The sequence below is a fragment of the Ictidomys tridecemlineatus genome, chromosome 10 (assembly GCF_052094955.1).
Source record: "Ictidomys tridecemlineatus isolate mIctTri1 chromosome 10, mIctTri1.hap1, whole genome shotgun sequence".
Lineage (NCBI taxonomy): Eukaryota > Metazoa > Chordata > Mammalia > Rodentia > Sciuridae > Ictidomys > Ictidomys tridecemlineatus.
In genome coordinates this window covers 101,837,494-101,849,948 of record NC_135486.1, presented here as the reverse complement: position 1 = coordinate 101,849,948, position 12,455 = coordinate 101,837,494, and the positions used below count along the sequence as shown (strand labels likewise).

General features: G+C 50.2%; 1 pseudogene; it reads right to left on the bottom strand.

Moving 5' to 3' along the window:
- Nucleotides 1–1,163: 1,163 nt before the first annotated feature.
- Nucleotides 1,164–12,142, bottom strand: LOC101973020 (protein transport protein Sec61 subunit alpha-like; annotated as a pseudogene).
- Between the last annotated feature and the right edge of the window lie 313 nt (nt 12,143–12,455).

Genomic DNA, 12,455 nt, shown 5'->3' with positions numbered 1-12,455 from the left:
GGGCCAGGGCCCCTCTGGTCCTTGTCCCAGGTCTCTGGGGACAATGTGCCACCTCTACTGAGCCATGGCAGGGCCCATGCAGAATCAGGGCACCCTCCTGAGGGAGCCTGCCACTGAGTCTGAGTGGGGCCTCTGAGAATTCCGGAAAGGTCCCCAGCTTCATGGTCTACGTCACCTGTCACCACAGACATCATTGTCTTTCTGTCTCAGACACCAGAGCATCTTCCCACAGACCCTGAGCCCCTGACTCTGAGCTCAGGCCCTGAGCCTGAACCTCCCCTCCTGGCCCCCGAGTGCAGTGAAGGCTGAATGTGGTGGAGGCCAAGAGAGCTGTTGGTGTCTCACTGTCCCCTTACTTGCATTTGGTCCCTAAGTGCAGTCAGAACATTCTAGAAACACAGGGAGAGACAGAAGATGTCCCTTTTCAGGGGAGCGGGGACAGCTGCACAATGAGGATGCACCATGGCTGACTGGAGTCTGGACACGTGGATGTGGCGGAGTGGTCCCCTGAGGGCACCAAGCTCGGCCAGGTGAAGATGGAGGTAGCAACCCTGGCCTCCCCTGGATGAGGACAAAGCTGCCTGGCCATAAGGTGGCCACGAGGTGGCAGGGATGGCAGTCTTGGCTCTGCCCCAGCATGAGGCCCACCTGGACACTTGGTGGGAGAGCAGCCGCCCATGGCTGGGCAGGGAGCTGTGTCATCCTGAGCCCAGAGGACCCAACGCCCCCCATGGGAACAGTCTGTACTCAGAGAGTGCCACTGCTGGTGACGATGGAGACATGCTGCTGACGCTGTCCATGTCCCCAGAGGAGGTGCGATCCAATGCCCAACCACCCTAAGGCCACACACAGATATTTTGTGCTTCCAACTAGAGTCAAAAAGCCACCTTTGTGGGGAACAGGGACGCCACGGTGGCTGCACCCATCACTGATGGGGGAAGGGTAGGCCAAAACCAAAGTCAGGCAGAAAATGGTGACAGCACTCCCCATCTCTGTCACGGCTGTAGCTGCCAAAGCCAGAGGAGGAGAGGAGCCCCGCCAAGGGTGGCCACCCCATGGTGGAGAGGAGGGGCAGATGTCAGCCAGATGATGACGTCCCCGGCCACCACTGCTTTCCGAGGCACTGTCTGGCGTCCTCCCTGGTCCTCAGGTAGGCGTGGCTCTCAGAAGAGCAGGGTGCCCATGCTACCCACCTCGCTCGGCTCCTTGACAAAGATCTCAAAGGACTGGGAGAAGTTGGTGACTGCCAATAGGATCCCTGTCCCCAAGCTGATGGCGCCCAGGAAGGCACCCAGGACCAAGAGGCCTCAAGGCACAGGTCCACAGAGGCCACTGCCATGGGGATGAACCTGGGGGAGGGCAAGTGGTCAGCCCTCTGCCATCACAGAGGCCCCAAGCTGGTCACTAGGCTTGCCCATGACAAGAACCTCCGGAGGCCCCACCACCTCCCTGAAGCATCATCTGCTAACACACCTGTGCGTCCCACTAATGCTATGGAACCTAGTCCCTGCTAGGGGACTGTTACTACTCCAAACTGAAAGGCTGCTGTATGCAGTGGTCCACACCTGTCACCCCAGTATCTTGGGAGACTGAGGCAGGAGGATCACAAGGTGGAGGCCAGCCTCAGCTACTTTGCAAGGCCCTAAGCAGCTCAGCAAGACCCTGTCTGTAAATAAAATATAAAAAGGGCTGGGGACATGGCTTAGGGGTCAAGTGACAATGGGTTTTGTCCTCAGTAAGGGGCTGGGGGGCTGGGGACGAGACTCAAATGATGAATATGTCTCTCGAAATGGCCACTGTCCCTACCAAGGACTCAAAAGCAACCTAAAATTTGCAACTGTGGCTTTTACCTTGGTTGCTTTTTTCAGGAAAGGTCACCAAGTGAGAACCCACAGGACAACCTGGCCAGCCTCCTGACTTTGTAGACACAGCCCTTCTCACTGTGGCTGCTGCTGAGTGGCAGAGGAAGAGTTAAAAAAAATGGCAGAGGGCACCAGGGAGGCCGGGGGCAGCCCTCAATTCAGGACTAGGCGCAGCTGCAGCGGGCACTCCTCCTGCCCTGGGCACCTGCACCCTGGGGCCTCTCCCACCCTCCCTCCTTCCACCCCAAGGTGATGGCCACATAGGCCTCCTGGCTGTAGCCTAGCTGGTCTCTGGCCTCCTCTCTGCTGTGGCCTTGTCTGCTGGAACTGACCTCCCCACTTCAAACACCACCAGCCCTCTGCGGCTCTGCTGGCCTCTCAGCCACATCCACCATTTGTCAGTCTTGGGGATTGAACCAAGGGGTGCTCCACCCCTGAGCCCTGTCCCCAGCCCTTGTTTGGTATTTTATTTAGAGACAGGGTCTCACTGAGTTGCTTAGAGCATCACTAAGTTGCTGAGGTTGGCCTCCACCTTGTCATCGTTCTGCCTTGGCCTCCAGGCATGCCCCACAGAGCCCGGCGCTTCAGATCAGGTCCATCCGGAGGCCCACTCTATGCTCAGAGCCTGGGCACCTGCTCCTGAATGCCTAGGGCAGCATCCCACCAGCATGAGCAGAGGTAAGGTTTCCCTGCTGCCAGCACAGTCCCTACAGAGCCCCATGCTGGGTCGTCAGGCTGTTTGCTCCTGGCTCCCTGCTGAGGGTGGCCGACATCTTTTTCCATGGCCCCAGCATCCAGCACTTAGCAGATTCATGAATATCCAATGACACAGGGACTTTGCCTACCCTGTGATCCGAGAATGAGACCCATGGACATTGGAGACCCTAAGGCCCACTGGTGCTTGAAGCCCGGGAGCTGCACCTGCCGGTTAGGGGCGGGTACTGCACACACGGGTTGAGCTCCTGCATCATGGATGTCTCCTGTTGGCCCCAAATCACCATCTGCTGCTCCTTCAGCTGCTTGGCCACCTGCATAATGCCCAGAGCAGAGGATGGGCTCAGAAGTGGGTTCAGAGGGAAAGGTCTCAAGCTGCTGGACACTAAAAGGGCTCTTTCTGCAGCTCTACATCTTTACACGGATTTAAAAATGCACCCCTGTCATTCCAGCAGCTTGAGAGGCTGAGGCAGGAGGATCACAAGTCGGAGGCTAGCCTTAGCCACTTAGCAAGGCCCTGAGCAGCTCAGCGAGACCGTTTCTCCAGATGAAATTTAACAATGGCTGGGAGGGGCTCAGGGGTTAAGTGTCCCTGGACCAACAAGGTGCCATAAGGAGAAGATCAGACAAGGTGTGATTTTCCATTTTGACTTCAGGTTCTCAGACCTGCTGCTGATGGCTGAGTTCCGTCCATCTGTCCTTAATGCTCTGAACTGTCTCACCAAGGTGGGTAGCCCATCTGCATGTCACAAACCACCACTGTGACAAAGCAACAAGCTGAGTGACACTTTAAGAACATCTGTTCATACTTATGTCCTTGGCAGAGGAGCCTGAGACCTCGACCAGGTCTTAGAGAAGAAGGCGCAGGAGCCCAGCATGAACACAAGGTACCCTACCACATGGACAGGGTCCTCCAACATGGAGCCAAAGGACTCTGGTGGAGATAGGTAGTAACACAGGCAACCAACTGGGTAGACGTGGGTGGGTTTTCCAGAAGATGGGTCCTGGGAAAAAGGAACAGAAGCTCTGAGACCCTGTGTCTACTAAACCTGAGCTTCAGGATGAACCCAGAGCAGATCAAAGACTATGATTGCAGTCGGGCACAGTGACACACGCCTGTCACCCCACAGCTCAGAAGGCTGGGGCAGGAGGATGGCAAGTTGGAGGCCAGCCTTGGCAACTTAGAAAGGCCCTAAGCAGCTCAGTGAGACCCTGGCTCTAAATAAGGGTGGAACAGGGCTCAGGGTCAAGGGCCCCTGGGTTCAGTCCCTATTACAAAAAACATCTTGCACAGAATTTAGGAAAGGACACAGGGGAGGAGATCTGTGGGTGAGACACTTGGTCAGGAGCAAGACACACAGACTCTGAGCAGCGCCACCCGCTCTGTGGCCAGGAGAGGCTCATTGGGAACATCTGACTGACAGACCAGGTGCCCAACAGGCTGACAAGCAGGTGCCTGCTAAAGCGGGCCGACAGCATCTGGGAGATGATGTAGAGGTGGGGACCAGGGCAGACTGCAGGACGATCGGGACGTTAGAGGTGAAGAAGAGCTTGATGGGGTAGGTGTGGTACTGGCCCTGGTAGTGCACAGTCTTGATGGGCAGGTCCACCCAGAAGCCCTGAGGACACAGAACAGGGCGCCCTTCACTGCATCACTGACCCCTATGGTCCAGAGACATGAGAGGTGGCACCAGCTCTAGGGACCCAACTTCTGAAAGTGCTGGAGAGCACCTGCCCCTTCCCTCACTCCCACTGTGCTTGGGGCCACACAGGAAAAAAAAAAAACAGAAAAGCTGGTTTCAAAATGTACTAAAGTCCACTCTACAACCATTCATATCTAAACAGAAAAAAAAGAAAAAAACATTTATACTGCAGCCAGAGACAGTGGCACAGGCCTATCATCACCAGCAGCTCTGGAGGCTGAGGCAGGAGGACTGCAAACTGGAGGCCAGCCTCAGCAACTCAGCGACACTCTGCCTCTAAATAAAATATAAAAAGGGCTGGGGATGGGGCTCAGTGGTTAATTGCTCCTGGGTTCCATCCCTGGTACCAAAATATAAAGAAAAAGAAATGCAGACTTCCTGTGCTTATGCTGGACACACCTGGAAATGGATGACCACAGCAAAGACAAAGATGGTGATGATGAGGTTCATGAGATCAGGGAGATCCTGGCGGGAGAAAGCCTCTCTAAGGGCTCGGACTTTATCTGGGCACCTGGCCCAGAGATGGAACAGTGCAAGATGGTGCCCTCCAATTCCATGCCTGTTGGCAAAGGAGGACACAAACGTGAAGGGAAGAACAAGGCGCTGGACTCCGCTGGATCTTAGGCCTCCTCCTGGCCAAAGCAGAAGCAAGAGAATAGAATCAGCCAGGAGACTCTGCCAGGGGACTCATGGCACCCACAGTCACAGGGTCATGGTCTGGATATTTTTGGCACCAGAAATGGAACCCAGGGGCCCTCGCCAACTGAACCCCACCCCCAGCCTATTTGTATTTCATTCACAGATAGCATCTCGCTGAGTTGCTGAGGCCTTGCTGTTGCTGAGGCTGGCCTCCAAGTTGATATCCTCCTGCCTCAGCCTCAGCAACAGGCAGAAAGGGGCTTGGCATGAGAAATAGGCAACAGACCAGGCAGAGACACTGCAGCACAGGGCGCCAAGGTCCGAGCACTTCAGAAATGGCATAAGACTGACTTTAGGACAAAAGCACAGTGGGAAACACTGTCACCGTGGCCCCTGCTGCCAGGTCGGTGCTTCCCTAGACGTGGTATCTGTGGGCAGAGTGGCTAGTGGCTGGGAACTAAGATGTCCCAGTCTCTCCCTGGGAAAGCATTTTCATGTCATCCCAGAGTTGGGACAGCAAGACTTCCTTCATCTTCTGGGCGGCCACTCAGATGGGCCATCTGTCCTGTAGACCACATGGATGAAATATCTGTGACAGAAATGCTGTCCTAGGTTTCCCTGGCCCCCTGGCATCCCGGTGGTGGTCTTTTGACAGCCCCTCTCCCTGCTGCCTCTGGCTGTGTGGGACAACAGCTGATGTCCCTGTGGTCAAGAATCTCGAGACATGAAAGCTTGAGCATTCTGTAAAGGAGGAAGTTCAGCAATCCCAGGGGAGAAAGCAGGGACTTGTCCTGGCTCCTCTTGCCACCAATGACCTCTCTTAACTCCTCTCACTTGCTCCGCTGAGCCACGCACCAACCCTCAAACCCATCATCTCATCTCTGCCCCAAGGCCTTTGCACCTGCCAGGTTCTCTAGACAGACCCATAACACTCTTCCCCAGTCGCCCCATCTTTCTTCTCTGCTCTACTCTGACCCGGGGCCCTGGAATGACACTGATGCTCACACATCTTATGTTACGTTATATTCCTTTGTATTCTTAGCACCCACAGAAGTGCCTGGTGCTTAACAGCACCTGCCTGACAAGTGTCTGGAATAAAAGGTGGGTGACAGCAATGGCAGGGTGAGGGCCCTAGGAGCTTTCTGAATGTTTAACGTGGTAATTTCTTGAAAATCACTACCCGCTGATCTCTGGGAAATGGGATATTTCATGCACTAGTGTCCCCCGGGGGCAAGAGCTGTGTTTGTACTGTCTACCTCCCTCTAAGCCTGGACTGTCCCCCACCTCAGGAAAGAAGGACCAACTGCACTCTCCACCCTAGGGGCCTTTCCACACCCTACTTTCCTGGTCGCAAGCTGAGCCATGGTGGCACTCCTCCTAACAGGTGGCCCTTCCCATTGCAAGCTACCTGTGCCTTCTCCACCCTCTTCTTACCCATCTTGGGGGCTGTCCCTATGGCTCCACCATTTTGGCTCCTTACAGCACCACTCAAAGCCCCCCAGGTAGCTTCTCTGCCCCATCCAGGTCTCAGAGGTGGCCAAGGGCAGCCACCTCCACGTCTCAATTCTCTGTGGCCTTCTTCTTTCACTAAGTCCGAAGGCCTTCTCTCTGATATCACACTGGCTGGCTCAGGCTGGATGGCTGTTCCACTTCCCCAGCCATTTTCTCAACCTGTCTCCCAGGGACAGCAAATCATTCCTTCCAAAACTGTCCCCTCACTCACCATCATGCTCCAGAGCAAAGTGATCCTCTGGCTGGCTGCCGCAGTCCAAGCCTTCACTGACTGGCCCCCAGTGGCCATCACTGCTCCCACTCCTTTTGAAGGCAGGCCCCCCCCAAAGCCAGGAGGTCTTGGCAGACACCACAACTCCTACCCAGCTTTCGCCCCCACATTCACGGCTGGGGCCCAGCTGCTTTGGACACCCAGATGCTCAATTCACCTTAGATTTTCTGAAATTCTAGGAAGAGTCTGGTGTCACTTTGCCTACTGTTCTGTAAGTGTCCCTGACCCTCTTTCCTGAGGTGCAGTCTTTCCCAAGGGATTTCTCAGTCACCCTTCAGGGACCCATCTGCAGTTTCCTCAATTTGATGACGTGGCTCTGGAGGCCGAGAACGAACATCACAGTCAATTCCAAGAAAACACGAAAATGCACACAAATATTTTCCACGAGAGACTTCCCAGCAAATAGCAGATTCAGGGTTCAGAGGCCAAAAGAAAAAAATAAGAAAAAAAAAGTAAATTTCCCTCTCCTAAGAAGTCTCACAAGTTTTGCAATTTTTATTTTATTAAGATTTGTAAACCAAGTGTCATGGTGCATGCCTGTAATCCCAGTGGCTCTGGAGGCTAAGGCAGGAGGATTGCAAATTGGAGGCTAACGTCAGCCCAATTGGGGCTCTAAGAACTCAGCAAGACCCTGTCTCTGAATAAAATACAAAAGAGGGTTGGGGACGAGGCTCAGGGGTTAACTGTCCCTGAGTTCAATCCTGAGTGCCTTCTGCCCCAAATTAGCAATACTACGGATTGAACCCAGAAAGGTCATTCTACCCCAGCCCTTTTTGAGACAGGGTCTCACTTATTTGCCAAGGCTACCCTTGAACTTATAATCATCGAACTAACTGCTCCTTTTCTGAACAAGTGGTTTGGTGTAGCAATTTCATTTTTAGAATCTTATTCACTAAGAACAACTGCTAAAATATGTGCAGATGATTGCCTGAGGATATTCACTTTGATACTAATTGTGACTGGGAAAGGAATAAAATGTCCACCAGAAGACAATTGGTGAAAATCAACATTTCTTTATCCTTGCAGTGCAGGTTCCTGCTAAGAAATATGAGGCAGGATTACTCTGTGGCATGTTAACTGTCCTTGAAATATTCTTATAAGACGTGAAAGTTTAGAAATCATTTTGAATGTAAGTGTTGTTGTTGTTGTTGTTGTTGTTGTTATTATTATTATTATTATTATTATTATTTGGTACTAGAGATTTAACCCAGGACCACTTAACCTCTGAGCCCTGTCCCCAGCCCTTTTTATATTTTATTTAGAAATAGGGTCTCACTGAGTTGCTTAGGGCCTCACTAAGTTGCTGAGGCTGGCCTCCAACTTGTGATCCTTCTGCTTCAGCCTCCTGAGCTGCTGGGATGACAGGCTTGAACCTCTGCACTCAGCTATATTTTTAAAATTTTGCACACTGAAAACTCAGAAGAAATATTTCTGAAACAGACATTTTCCCCCAGAGGAATACTCTGCATGCATGAAAACTTCCTGCAGAGGTGCTGCACGGGAGGCAGGGCCCTTACCTTGGTCGGTGTTGATGGTGGTGGGGTTGAAGGCCTTCCCCAGGATGGTTTCACAGATGTTGCTTGAGATGGAGAGGGAGAAGCCAGAGCCCAGGCCATGCCCTTTCTAAAGAAGTTCATCCAAAAGGAGGACGATCAAGCCCACCACAAAGAACTGCAGAATTAAAATAAATAAATTAATAAAAGTGGACTCTGCATTACTGGCCCCAGGGCCCTAGTTCCTTCCATCTTCAATGACTGGATCTCTGCTATGAAGGCCATTAAGAGACCCTTCTCAATCTGCCTCACAGGAATTCAGAAGCCAAAACCAGGGTCTTTCAATTCTCTGATTTTTTAAAAATGTATTTTTTAATTGGAGGTGGACACAACATCTTTATTTTATTTTTATGGAGTGCTGAGGATGGAGCCCAAGGCCTCACACGTGCCAGGTGAGCCTCTACCACTGAGCCCCAGCCTCAGCCCCTACATTTTTTGTTTTTGTTTCTTAATTGTTTTGGGGTTTGCTGGTGGACAACATGCCTTTATTGATTTCAATATTTCTCATTGTAGATGGGTGCAGTGTCTTTATTTGATTGATTTCTTTTTGGGGGGTGCCCAGCCTCCAACCCGGGACCTCACCCTGCTCAGGCCAGTGTTTAGCCCTGAGCCCAGCACTGAGCCTGGCCTGGTTCTAGCTCTGGCTGAGTACTGCTGAGGAGGAAGAGGAATGGTGGGGTCACTTAGGAAGCGGGGTGCGAGTGGGGATTCACCTGAGTGGTGATCAGCAGGCAGATCCCAGCACCCATCTCTGAGGGGTCCCTTTTTATGTCTGTCATCACATCCACAATGGACTGGCCAAAGGTGATGATCATGCCTAACACTAGGATCCCAAGAAAACCCTGAGCAGAGTGTGGCAGGAACACAGATGACAAATACTGACACTGCCCCCAGGGACTTGGTGAGGAGTGTCCAACTGTCACATGTCAAAGGGCACGAGAACTCAGAGGCCATCTAGTGAAAGCACCTTTGGTCTTTTTTGTGGTTTTAGGGATTGAACCCAGATCCTTGTGGAAGGTAGGCAAGTGCTCTACTAAACCTCAGCAAAATCATTCTAAATTCTTTTTTAAAAAATGATCTTGAATTCTTAAGATGGAAAAACATTTTAAAAAATTGTCAAGGGTAAGGAGAAAACTTCTGAGGCTGTAGCTCAGTGGTAGAGGCACTGACTTCCATTTCCAGGTCTACGAAAAATTAATGTTAAAAACAAAGAGAGAAAAAAAAAAACACCCGATTTGGGCTTTAGAAAAATAATGCAAATTTTTTTTGTTTGTTTGTTTTGCTTTTGGTACAGGGGCTTGAACTCAGGGGCACTCAACCACTGGGCCCCATCCACAGGCCTATTTTGTCTTTTATTTAGATACAGTGTCTCAGTGAGCTGCTTAGGCCCTCGCTGTTGATAAAGTTGGCTTTGAACTCACAGTCCTTCTGCCTCAGCCTCCCGAGCTGCTGGGATTAGAGGTGTGCATCACTGCACTAAGCCAAGTATATTTTAAAATTTCTAAAATAAAAAATAAAAAAATAAAACCACCTATTAGTGCTTTAGAAAAATAATGCATTAAATTAATGCATTGAATAATAAATTCATTACTTAATATTTAATAATGCATTACTTAATTCATTAATGATTAATGCATTAATACATAAATATATTCTACTATCTTGATTTGTGTCTGAAACTCACAAATTTAAGTTAGATGGATTTCTCACTCAATTATTTTACCTTCTAACTTAAGATCTCTAAGGCATGCTGTATGGAAGAAGGCAGAATAGAAAATTGTAAATATTGTTTTCTAAATAATACATTTCCGATAACAGAGGCTAGGCTTGGCTGACTCTGAGGCTGGTCCTCATTATTGGCCAATACTCTTAACCTAGTTTAACAGCATGTAGAAACTGAGACTCCAGACTATTATCTAAATTTCTTCCACATCAAAAAACTAATCAACAGCAGAGCTGGACTGAGAGGATCACCTTTTCGCTCATTAAATCCTTTTAAATGCAGAAGAAAAATAGCACTTGCTAAATAACTACCATGTGCTAGGCACTGTGAGAGTGATTATTCAATTTAATCCCCCCCCTTTTTTTTTTTAGTACTGAGGACTGAGCAGAGGTACTTCATCCGTGAGCCCCATCCCCAGCCATTTTTAATTTTTTTTAGAGACAGGGTCTCACTGAATTGCTTGGGGCCTCACTAAGTTGCTGAGGCTGGCCTCCAACTGGCGATACTCCTGCCTCAGCCTCCAGAGCTTCTGCAATTACAGGCATACTCCACAGCTCCTGGCTTTGATTTAATTCTTATGACAGCTCTAAAGTAGATGTACCTCCTTTGTGAGGTACGGAAATCATGGCTGGTTAAGGGGTGACCTCCATGCCCTGATCCTTCAAGTCCATCCTCTGGGGCATTCCTGCCCTCCCCTGCCCTGCCTGGCCTTCCCCCATACCCAGCACCTCCCAGAAGTGCTCTCTCACTAACAGGCCATGGAGCACCATCAGGGTTGGCAGGCCAAGCACACAGGACAAACTGGGCTGTTTTAATACCCCCAATTTTAGAGCCAATTCAAATTCTCAACTAGACACCAGAACTGTACCCATGATCTTTGTTACACTTCCGGGCTCCATTGAAGAGGGCTTGGTCTTTTGGGGTTTCACCCACTTTAATCATCTTGGCGCCAGCCAAGAGCTGCATGATGAGGCCCAAGGTGACAATTGCAGAGATACCCAGCTCTATGAGTGCGCCTAAGGAAAGGGGCAGCCACAAAGCCCCTGTGAGCTCAGGAAAGCAAGACATCATTTAATAAAATGAACCTACAGAATTGCATGCGACCCCTTCTCCACATTGGATGGGCTTCATGTTGCTGGCAGCAATTATAGAATAACCTCCCAAACCAAATATTAGAACACAACTGAGTCCCTCTGTCAAGCCCATGTGTCATTCTGTTTGGGAAGTCACGTACCACTCAACAGCCTGCTGCATTCCCATCCCCATGGACAGATCTATTCTTGCTGTACAGAGGTCAGAGAGGCCCATCCTTCATCAGTTCATAAAACTGGAGAACATTCCAATCATTTCCTGAATCTGCAGATGGGGCTGGCACAATTGGATCTAGTTGGGAATCAACCTTCCCTTTCCATCATGTTCAGATGAGCTCTGATTCTGAGTGACTGGAACCTCATTGGAAACCCATTTTTAAACCATGTCCATCAAATGCACTATCAACATACACAAAAAAATTATTTCCAGACCCACAGGTGACTGGTTAGAGTAGACCCTCCACTGTCACTTGTGGTTTTGACCCATATATTTCACCTGTAGGTATGAAAAAGATGCAGCTGAAAAACCAATGGAAAGTTCTAGAGAATGTTCTAGGTGCACTCGCCATTTCGTTTCAGGGATTCCAAACACTCTAGTTTTCTTAAGTTTTCAGAAATTCTCAAGCAGAGACTTATCTTGCTCTTCCAGGTTTTGTATTGCTTTCAAACCCAACTTCAAAGAAGATGTTTTTGCCCAGGCTGAAAGTACCATTGATCAGGCTGTTTGACGTGATACACACAGATTTTCCAGGCCATGGAGCTGCCCATTCTCTGAGCTCCACAGAAAGGCTGCCATTCAACTAAATGGTGCTGGTCCAGCAGAAAAGGGGCAGAGTGAGTCTGAGCCTCCCTCTATTGGAGGCCAGAAACCCTCACATCAGGTAGAAAGGGTCCGTAGAATCTGAGGCCATAATACCAAATAGAGGATCTGGAAACAAGCAGAAACCAAAGAACTGGTGCAAGTGTCCTCCCTCTCCCCCCTGCCCCAATGCCAGCACAGGAGACTGGATTGACCTGACAGCAGACTAAGAAGATGAAGAGGGGGATGGCCATCCACAGCACCTTCTCCTTCAATTGAATCTGCAGAAGAGTCAGAATCAGAGGACAAGAAGTTTCCCAGTAAGTCAATAAAAATGGAGTCCCACAGACCCTTTCTCTGATCACCAAGGAAGGCCAAGGAGGGCTGGGGGCACAGCTCCATGGGGAAGTATTTTCCTAGCATGCATGATGCTCTGGGTTTAGTCACCAGCAGGACCCTCCCCCCAAAAAGAGAAGAAGCCAAACCATGCACCAAGCAGTTTCCTGAAAGGTGAGTCTCATGCTTTCTTTGGACAAAGCCAATGCGAAGATGTCCGTAGGTGTCACATCTGGGAATCCTCATATGATA